We start from the raw sequence: 9,954 nt of genomic DNA, 5'->3' as shown, positions 1-9,954 counted from the left end.
ATTTTGCTTCCGAGAAACATGCAAAACGGGACGGAAAACATGAAATTTTGCAATAATCTTGCGCCACTCTTGCACAAAACGACGATCATTCTAATTTCATAGACAACAGAAGACTTTAAAACTGGATCCGCCCCTGGATTCTATCCAGAAGTTCTCAATTCCTCTCACTAATAAGGCAGCACAAACTATGTCTGATGTAACGCTGCCCTTTATTACTTCCTCTTCGCCAGTAATAAATAAAAAGGCTGGCATCTGCAAAGCGTATTGACTAATGTAAATCTAATGGACACTAATGTAAATCTGTTTGAAATGTATAAATAACATAACCATGAAAAATTGATGTTCATTTTTCGTCTCTGGTACATCAGAAGCCACAAGAGGCAATTTTCTTCGAAAGACTGGCCAACTTTGTTATTTACTTAGTAAGCGATTTCGGTACTGTACATACTTTACGACGATAAAGGCAATAGAAATACCCTCTTTAGCAATATAGTTTTGGTTCGTTCCTTTAAAATGTAAAAAAAACCTTTTGGCAAACATCAGAGGTGTTCTGAATTAATAACGACTCGTAATGTATCGGGAAGTGACTGTAACTTGCTCCCAATGGATGAAAGTCTGGTAAATCGAAGCGTTTTATGTATCCGTTCCGTAAAAAAACTTCTTGGAAACTGTTAAAATTTCAATGTTACGACTTGTTCTGAAATCGATGCTATTTTTATGTTTTCAGAGCATTGGGCGTTAAATAGATAAAAAAAACGCGTACGGCATTTTGGAGGTGCCCGAACTAGTGTAGTCCATGTGCAGATTGCCCAAAAGTAGTTGTAGTGGCGAGTCTGTAAAGTGCCTGACGAGTTGGTCTATCAAGGGGATAAGTACAGTACTTAGTTAATCTATGGTACAGTCTGATACAGAATTACAAAATGTTATTTAGTTATTATTAAAGTGAATTCAGATTTTTGAGTCGCGGTTGGCTGAAATAGAACGTATTGCACTATGTCTGGGGGCTGCAGTCCCATAGTCCTTCCTAAAGTCGCCACTTTTAACAGTCGGGGCAATATTAATTCTAACTAGGAAACATTCGGGAACGCATTTCATTGGGTTAAAAGGGACTCCTCCCTTTTCGTCTGTTCCGATTGTTTAGGTCAGGTGATCGAGGTGGCCAATTTTTGCTGCACCGCTTCCAATTGATCTGTATTTAATAGTTTTATGTAATATTGGGTTGAAAGGAGGCGGACGCCTTTTATGGGCATGAATGAATAAACTTTGGCTTTTAACCGACGCGGCAGCACAAATCGGAACCAGCAAAAATTTCTGTAGTGTGTTTTTATATATCCTATACATTAAACGCGCTTTTAGTATAACACTACTTATACTGATTATACTGTATAAAAAGTCAGTGTTCTTTACAAGTTTTATTTTTGTTTCAGCAGAGTCTCCTGCTTCCTATGCATAGCATTCTGGATGTTTTCCACAGGGCCCTCAGTTCAGGAATCACATGTGGATAAAATGTATGTGTAAAAATATTTTCGTTAGACTGATTTGCCATTAGGTTAAAGGTAGTGATCAACTGTTACGTTACAGTACGGGTATTCAAATTAATGTAGAATGGTTCCGAGCCATGACGATAACATTCTGACTAAATATTATTTTAGTTCGTCCCCATTTAGAAAATGTCTCCGCCGTATTTGCTTTTCTGTTACTTTTTACTGATACAATCATTTTATATTCCGAGTTGAAAGGATCCACGTAAACCACTGGGGGAGTGAAGTCCTTTCAATAGCCTAACTTTTTCACAACACCGAAAAGCAATAGCAAAAAGTGGAAGCTACAATTGATTCTTTATCTCTATTCAGTAATTACATCTGGGACTTGGATCGTATAGGTTTTGCATGCCATACATCAAAACGCGTTCTGCAGTGGCTGTATCCTTACTTTGCAAAAAATGATAGAAAACACTAAGTTTGAAAAAGTAAGTGTTCTCCAGTAGCGGATCCAGCTTTCAAGTCAGGGGGGGGTCATGTAGTAGAAATTCAGTTTTTTCTTGTATATGAAATTAGAGAAAATATCGTTAGTCGACATAAACCCAGCACAAGGGGGGAGGTCATGTCAACCATTATAACATGGTTGGTCATGACATGATATTGGTATCGTTGGATAGAGAATTGAAAATTCGATTCAGTCAAAACTACATGTGTGAGGAAATTAGGGCAGTTTTGACGCAGTAAGAGAAATTTGGATCAGACACTTAAGTGCAAGATTATGCCAAAATTTCACGTTTTCAGTCCCGTTTTTTCTCATTTCTCGGAAGCAAAATGAGCAAGAAAGCCCATTTTTATGACCCCCATACGCTCCCCCCCCCCTTCCTTGGATCCGCCCTTGCATTATCGAAAAAGTTTGAGGAACCCTGTTTAGACAAATCTAACTATTGACGTCTTGCCCTCAAATGACTAAAGATTCCAAACTATATATTTTACTGCCAATATATATCATCTAGTTAATTTAATTAGGTGTATAAAGCTGGGGAAGAATTTAACGTATAAGAACAGCGTAGACGTGAATTAATAGACGATAGATGGTTCAAGCTTGTTTTTAAACTTCTTTCTATTAAAGGTACGGTACTTATTTTCCGCCGTTGCAAGAATTAATCCGAAACTAACAAATCTTGTTGCATGCACACTAAATATTTGAGGTATTAATTAAACTTAGTTCGATATTTACAGGCGGCCGTAAACTTCTTGATTTAATTAATACTAACTTATCGGCTGCGCTGGGACCAAAATTCTGAAACCCAGATTACCAGGTTGGATGGCGTTGGATAGATTATCTGAAATTAAATAGTTTTGGAGCATCAGGAAATATTAGCAATTTTTTTATTTTAGATTATAACTGCAATGCTATAGTTGTTGGATATGTGACTTTGTTTTTGCAACTTGCCCTGTTGAAATAAGTGGGAATTGATCATCACAAAATAAGTTTAATTAAATGAATTATTTGGAATATGTATATAAATCAATTCAATTTTATGTAAAATGTAACATACATGTTATATCAATTTCACATCATTAATTTAATCAATATTATGGTCAACATATGTAGTTTCTGTATAAAACATGATGCTGTTGTGTTGACAAAACACCGACGGGAAGTATCATCAGTGAAGAAATAGCTGATGTATCACAACAGTTAACATTAATACCACTAATCAATTAATCAATATGATCAATAGTCAATAATATTCAAAATTTCTAATATATAGCAAAATATACATAAATATACAGGCCCTGCCTATGTGGCAGGTACTTAGAAAGACAGACAATAAAATAGTGTTTTAAATTTGGCACTTGACGGTTCTTGTGCACCGCATTTTGTGAAAATTTACACAACCACCAGATCAATCACATGTTTCCCTAACATTCCCCGTGAGTGCAATCACCGACTCTGCGTGGTTTCCTAATATTCTCCCCGTATTTGCAGGGCTGGACCCTGCGGTGTCTCAAGTCAAGTGTAGTTTAAATGTCCAATTTGACTATTGGCACTTCGAGTTAGATTAGTCAGACTTTGGCTTAACTATCATTTTACTGATAATAGAGTATTTAAAAATATGGAACGTAGAAATGCTCTGGTTACCCTAAACTTGTGATTTCATATAGGTATATCATTATATGTGTTGTATTTGATTTGAATAGGTATGTAAGCATTTTTCTAGGGACATTTAACATTATTGGTTTGTTTGTTTGTTGCAGGTTCAATGGATTATAAAATGGTAAGTCCATCTTTAATTTTATTAAATCATATTTTAAAATAGCTTGGAACTTAGATCTCTATCTGATAGTCTTCTCGATAGTTATTTTCACTGATGCTTTGCTGGATAACACTCTGTTAACTATTTACCATATCGTTATGCTCTCGTACATTTCTCTTCAGCAGGGTCTACTAGGTATTCGGCATTTAACTGACTGATCAGCTCTTTTAATGCCGGTTTCTTTATGTTCGTCGTAGACACTAGTAATTTTACACTTCCTGATATTTCAGTATTTTGCATTACTGTAAATCTAAATCCAATAAGTAGAACATCAATAAAATGTAGATAGGTTCTTTTTTTGTATATACTTTCCTGACTGTGTTTCAATTCCAAATCAAATTCATTCCTGGGTTTCAGTCATTTATTGTCTCTATTTATCAGTCAACATACGTTTCGGTGTATTTTTCCACCATCATTAGTTTTTATGTGTAACGTTGTTGCTGCTTTAAGCCTTGGCATGCATTTTCTACAAAATCTTCTTACAAAATGCATGCCAAGGCTTAAAGCGCAACAACGCTACACATAAAAACTGATAATGGTGGAAAAATACACCGAAACGTATTTTAATTGATAAATAGAGACAATAAATGACTGAAACCCAGGAATGGAATTGTTCTTTTTTTTACAAACTGCTTGTTGGATATTTCGCCTCAAAAATTTTGTCTTTAAAAAAGACAGAATTTCCGCCGTTTTTATTGCAGATTGATAAATAGTGCGCTTATTTCGCAATAAGCACGAATTATTTATCAAAAAGTAATTAAGAACTATCACCTAGAGGGTATCCTGCGACACATTCAAGCGGTAAGAGAAAATTCCAATTAGTAAAGAAATTCATTTGAAAAATTACCTTGACGTTTCGTTAGCTATTTTCTACTATCGTTATCAAAATAACCTGAATGAACCTAAAAAAGAATATGTTTTTAATTTAATATTTTTTTAATCAATAAAATGGTGGCGAGTTTTTGTATTATCTCTATGTTAGCTTTTGATAGTATGTGGTTAATGTTGCTATAATTAAAAATCAAATAGTAAATTCTCCAATTCAAATTGATCAAATTGGTGGTTTCTTTGATAACATTTTGTTTTTAAATTACTTACTAGGATTGTAATCTTAAAATGTTTGTTATTTGCTTGTTAAATCAATCATTTGATGTGTTTTGTTCGTTGGGCTTTAAACACTATTTTAATATGAAATATTCGAAACATTGGTCATAAACTGTCATATTACATCACTTTCTAACCTTGCTTACATCCATGCATAATTTGATGGAAAAGTTGCCTTGTAGTTGTGCATGTACGACAAACCATCACGGCACAGCATTGTATAATAATAAAACTTAGAGGGGTTTTATAAAAATTTGCAATTTACTGAGAAAGATGAGCTCTAATTGCCTGATAAAGTTACAAGCAGGTCAGATTTGATTATAGGAGGCTAAATTGTTAAATGGTGAAATCATATTTTTCAGTGTATTTTCTCAACGGATTCATGAAAAAAGCACTCATTATTCACACCGAATTGGGCTGGTTTTTATTCAGCATATTTGCAATGTCAGATTATAACACAATTTTGTTTAGTATGGGTAGCAATTGATCAAATAAATCAGGTCCTTACCAATCGTCAAATACAAGGGCCACGGCACTTGAGTAACCATTGAACCAATAAAATTAATCAAGTAGAAAGATTTATGGCGTTTTTATTCAATGCTTAAATCCAAGCGGATATACATATAAAGACACATATTTCCTCTGAATGATACCATTAACTAGCTACTTAGTACTTACTCTGAACAATTCACTGCTTTTTTGTATTTGTTAATAGTCGCAGTTGGAATTGATTGCAGTTTAGCATAAAAATTTTCATTACTTATAGCTAAGAAAAAATCACTGCAAGCGCCATTTTTGTCAGTTATTTATCATAAAAGCAGTTGAAATAATATGATCTGATTACATATTAAATAAGATAAGTGAAGCTACTATCACGAATGCATGCTTCCTTTCTTTATAGGGAAAATATTTGTGAATGTCTGTCAATAGCGATTGCCAAAATTGGAGGATCAATTTGGATGTAATTTATAGATATCTACAATATTTATTAGATTAAAATTCAGGTCGGAAACAGATTATACTAGCTGTAAAGCTAAGCTAGTATTCATATTTATAAGATTCGCTCTAAAGTTGAACCAAAACAGTTTGTTTGTAGCGTATGTGATAAAACGTTTTTTTAGTTAGAATTTTTGTACTGCATTTTATAACGCATTATGCACGTTATGCCGTTGAAAACACAGCAAAAAATATATAATGACTAGCTGGCCCGGCAAACCTTGTTCTGCCATATAAATTATTTCTAGTGAATATTTTGGTTGTGAAAATTTAAATTATAATAATAATTATTATTATTATTTTCTGAATAGAAACACCCTAACCACCTAGCGGTATGAAATATACTTTACCACCTATTCTCATACCTACCAAATACACATAAAAAAATTTCTAAAAATCGGTCGAGCCATTTCGGAGAAGTTCGACCACAAACACCGTGGCACGATATTTTTATATATATAGATTTAGCAAGCCCATCTTGTATAACAAGGATCATCATTGACAACAAAATTTATCATTTATCTTCATTTATCAACATTCAATAAGAAAATCGGCCAAGCAAAGGCCCCCAATCGCTGAGTAAGTAGGCGCCTACAAAATAGATGATTCCTTTACAGCCAAGCAAATATTTTTTACTAGGAGTATTGCATGTGCCACTGTTGTGTATGAGAGGGTTTTTCACCAGTACCATGTGTTAAATAAATCGCAGGCTTTTATTAGGCGGTTCAATAAAATAATACTGCATTTAATGTACGATTTAAAAGGTAATAAACAATGTGCCCATTCAAAACGTATACACCGACAACAATCTGGTGCAAATAGTGCTTTCTGCATTTAAGGTATCCATTAAATGTAGAAGCACTGGGTAGCCCAACGGGTAGAAGAGACATATCAGGACATTGATCTTTTAATTGTTGAATAACAAATGAACCTCAGAAACATTGTATACTACTCGGCCTGAGGTTATGAGAAAACAAAGTATTAAAAACTATATTAACCATTAGCAATTCTGCGTGAACGTTGTGGTTTATATAGTAATCAGATTATATTGTGATCAATTTCCAAAGGCGGTTTTAAAATATGCAAGCATAAAATTGAAATGAACGGACGCGTTACATATAAACTTAATAATTGTTGATTGACATTTTCAATTCGAGTTAAGCATCCAGTATCTAATAATATCACTGTAGAATACTGTAGAATGTTTTTTCCTTCTAAAAACGCGTTTAACACTTCAACATTGCATTTATGTTTTATTGCAAATTAAAGATGATGACGTGGAAACATGACTTAACCAAGGCACTAATTGAAAATCAACAACCTTCCACGAAAAATGCAAACATATATAATAACGATATTTGTATTAGGTTTTTATTTCTTTGTTAAATTAGTGCTGAGACAGTCTATGATACATCTTACATCTTGTGGTGGTGAGAGTAGAAGTGTTTTAAAAGAAATAGTTTTCTCAAGAGTAGTTTTAAATATTTGGACAAGACAAATTTCTTAGAGAGTTTTAATTCAAGTGCATTTAAAAATTGCATATTTTTGTTATCATATGATTGTATTGAAGTGTTAAAAGAAAATTTAAAGTACTGTTTTACTCACATTTTCGCAAACCGGGACTAAAAGCGATACGGGTCACCCTAAGCGTAACAAAATATTATCCATGACTAAGTGACGGAGAGGTTAATTGAAAATGTACTATATCAGCTATTATTTCCTGGACCCCAATTAATATGATCGTAAAATATAATAAGCGTATTGGAGTGCTTTCACAGTGGTTTTGAATCAAGATTTTTGTGAACTAAACTACACACCCAATATACAAGGCGTTTATTATTATTTCAAGAGCTTTACCTTTTCGTGACTTGATACGAAGATTATGTCAATTTGATTCAACATTTATCGCTTTAGAACTTATTTGTGAACGATAAACCGTACTAATAAATCAAAATCAATTCCTGGGATTCAGTCATTTATTGTCTATTTATCAATTAAAATACGTTTCGGTGTTTTCCACCATCATCAGTTTCTATGTGTAGCGTTGTTGCTACTTTAAGCCTTGGCATATATTTTAATGGCATATATTCAAATATATGCCAAGGCTTAAAGTAGCAACAACGCTACACATAGAAACTGATGATGGTGGAAAACACCGAAACGTATTTTAATTGATAAATATACAATAAATGACTGAAGCCCAGGAATTGATTTTGATTTGGAATTGAAACACAGTCAGGAAAGTATGTACAACGTACTAATAAAATGATGGTTACTGCTCTAATTGGTATTGGTGGTAAAATTTTGCTTTCAGAACATGTTTAATTAAACATTTACTGATTAGATTTAAGCTGATTTGGATTTAATCGGGTCGAAATGTACACTTGCTTTCAAAATGTTCAATTTTCTTCTAAATTGGTCCAAAATGTGTACATGTACAATTCCATACATACATGTATATTCATACATATCGGAAATTATAAATTAAATTATCGTTTGTATTCAGAAGATTTCCAAGAAGTTTTTGTAACTATTAAAGACATTTAATGCAACATGCATGTGTACTCAATGTGCATGTGTGCCTAAGTCTTCTACGGTGATTATAAGTTGGTAATAATTTAATTTAAGCCCTCAAATTGGCCAACATGTGTAAATATTATTATTGCATTTGATTGTATTAAAAATGAATAAGAGTAATTCGACGCGGCAAAATAGCGATATGAAAACATTAAATTGGAATAGAAAATTGTACATAAACTTATTTTTAATACTAAATAAGATCAAATTATTAAAATCCGGGTTAGTTTTAGTTTAGTTTAAAATAATTTGTGCGGTTTTCTCAATTTCATATTGAAACTTATTTTTTGAACTCTTGAACTCTTTGAACTAACTGTATTAGCAGTTATTAAAATATTATCGAAATTATCTATTAAAGTAAGTCTCTTTCAACAAATAATGCGACTCAAATTAAGTAATATGTACATATTTCCTTATAGAAAAAATTAATAATTTTGCCTGTTCCTGTCATTTTTTACGTAAAATTTCAAATATACCAAAAACAGTTAGACTTAGACATACGAGACTATACTCGAAATATATTTAGAATTTAGAGTAGAATTGAAAAATGTAATAACATATACTCCATCTAAAATAAGCAAGTTGATACCTGCTTCCGGTATAAGTGTCGGCAGCTTGAAAATATTTTAGATCGCTTGCCCCTACTGACTTCAGAATACTGTCCAATTTTCAAATTTGTCCTAATTATAGTTTGCCCTAAGTATATCGGTTGCAGTGATTCTCGTTGGGACACCCTGTATATAGTGAGAACCGCTAATGGAAAATAATTTAAACTAAATATGGTCTAAAATGGTGGTAAACGAAGAGACCTTCACACAAGGTGTAACTCGACCCGCTATTCGATTAAAGTTTTCAGACAGAAGAATATTGGGGTATATTACTCGGGAATATTACTCGAATACTCGAATATTCGAATACTCGATTATTCAAATATTTGTTCGATATTCGAGTATGTATTTGAATAATTTAACTATTCGAATAAACCACGAAACAAATATTCAAATTTCAGATTTTTAAATAATTCGAATTTTATCAAAATCTAATATTATTTTCATGTGTCAAATACTTGCGAATTATTTAAGTTATGTAAACGTAATTCGTAGTGCAGTGTAACAAGAAATCATATTTTATATACCAATGATAATAAACTTACCATTTTATACAGGGTGTCCACAAATTTAAACTAATCAAATAAGAACTTTAAGTGGCTATAACTTGATTAATTTAAATACAACTCCATATTTTTTAGCTTACCAGGAAATGCAATTTTTAATTACCTATCGAATGGTACTAGGATGTTGATAACTAAGTTTTTGCCTTTTTACAAAATAAACCAAATAATGGTTCTGTGCACCATTTGGTGTTTTTTAAATTAAAAAAAAATAACATATCAACAATAACATAAAACAAAGGCAAATTATTTATAACAAATGTTCGAAATGTTGACCGTCCATTTCCAGGCACTTGTAAATTCT

At 32.6% G+C, this 9,954-nt stretch overlaps 1 protein-coding gene across 1 annotated transcript in view; it reads left to right on the top strand.

Annotated features, from left to right (window-relative positions):
- LOC109540900 (plexin-B) overlaps window positions 1-9,954 on the top strand; it is a 32,495-nt gene that overhangs the window by 6,815 nt on the left and 15,726 nt on the right. Inside the window, exons 2-3 of the mRNA XM_019909424.2 lie at window positions 1,428-1,508; window positions 3,744-3,763. The gene's annotated coding sequence lies outside the window, so the exon portion shown is untranslated. The remainder of the gene's footprint in view (window positions 1-1,427; window positions 1,509-3,743; window positions 3,764-9,954) is intronic.

Source organism: Dendroctonus ponderosae, unplaced genomic scaffold (genome assembly GCF_020466585.1).
Source record: "Dendroctonus ponderosae isolate FM_Combo_2020 unplaced genomic scaffold, Dpon_F_20191213v2 Dpon_F_20191213_1, whole genome shotgun sequence".
Lineage (NCBI taxonomy): Eukaryota > Metazoa > Arthropoda > Insecta > Coleoptera > Curculionidae > Dendroctonus > Dendroctonus ponderosae.
The sequence above is the reverse complement of the archived record's forward strand: the minus strand, read 5'-3'. Positions and strand labels throughout refer to the sequence as shown.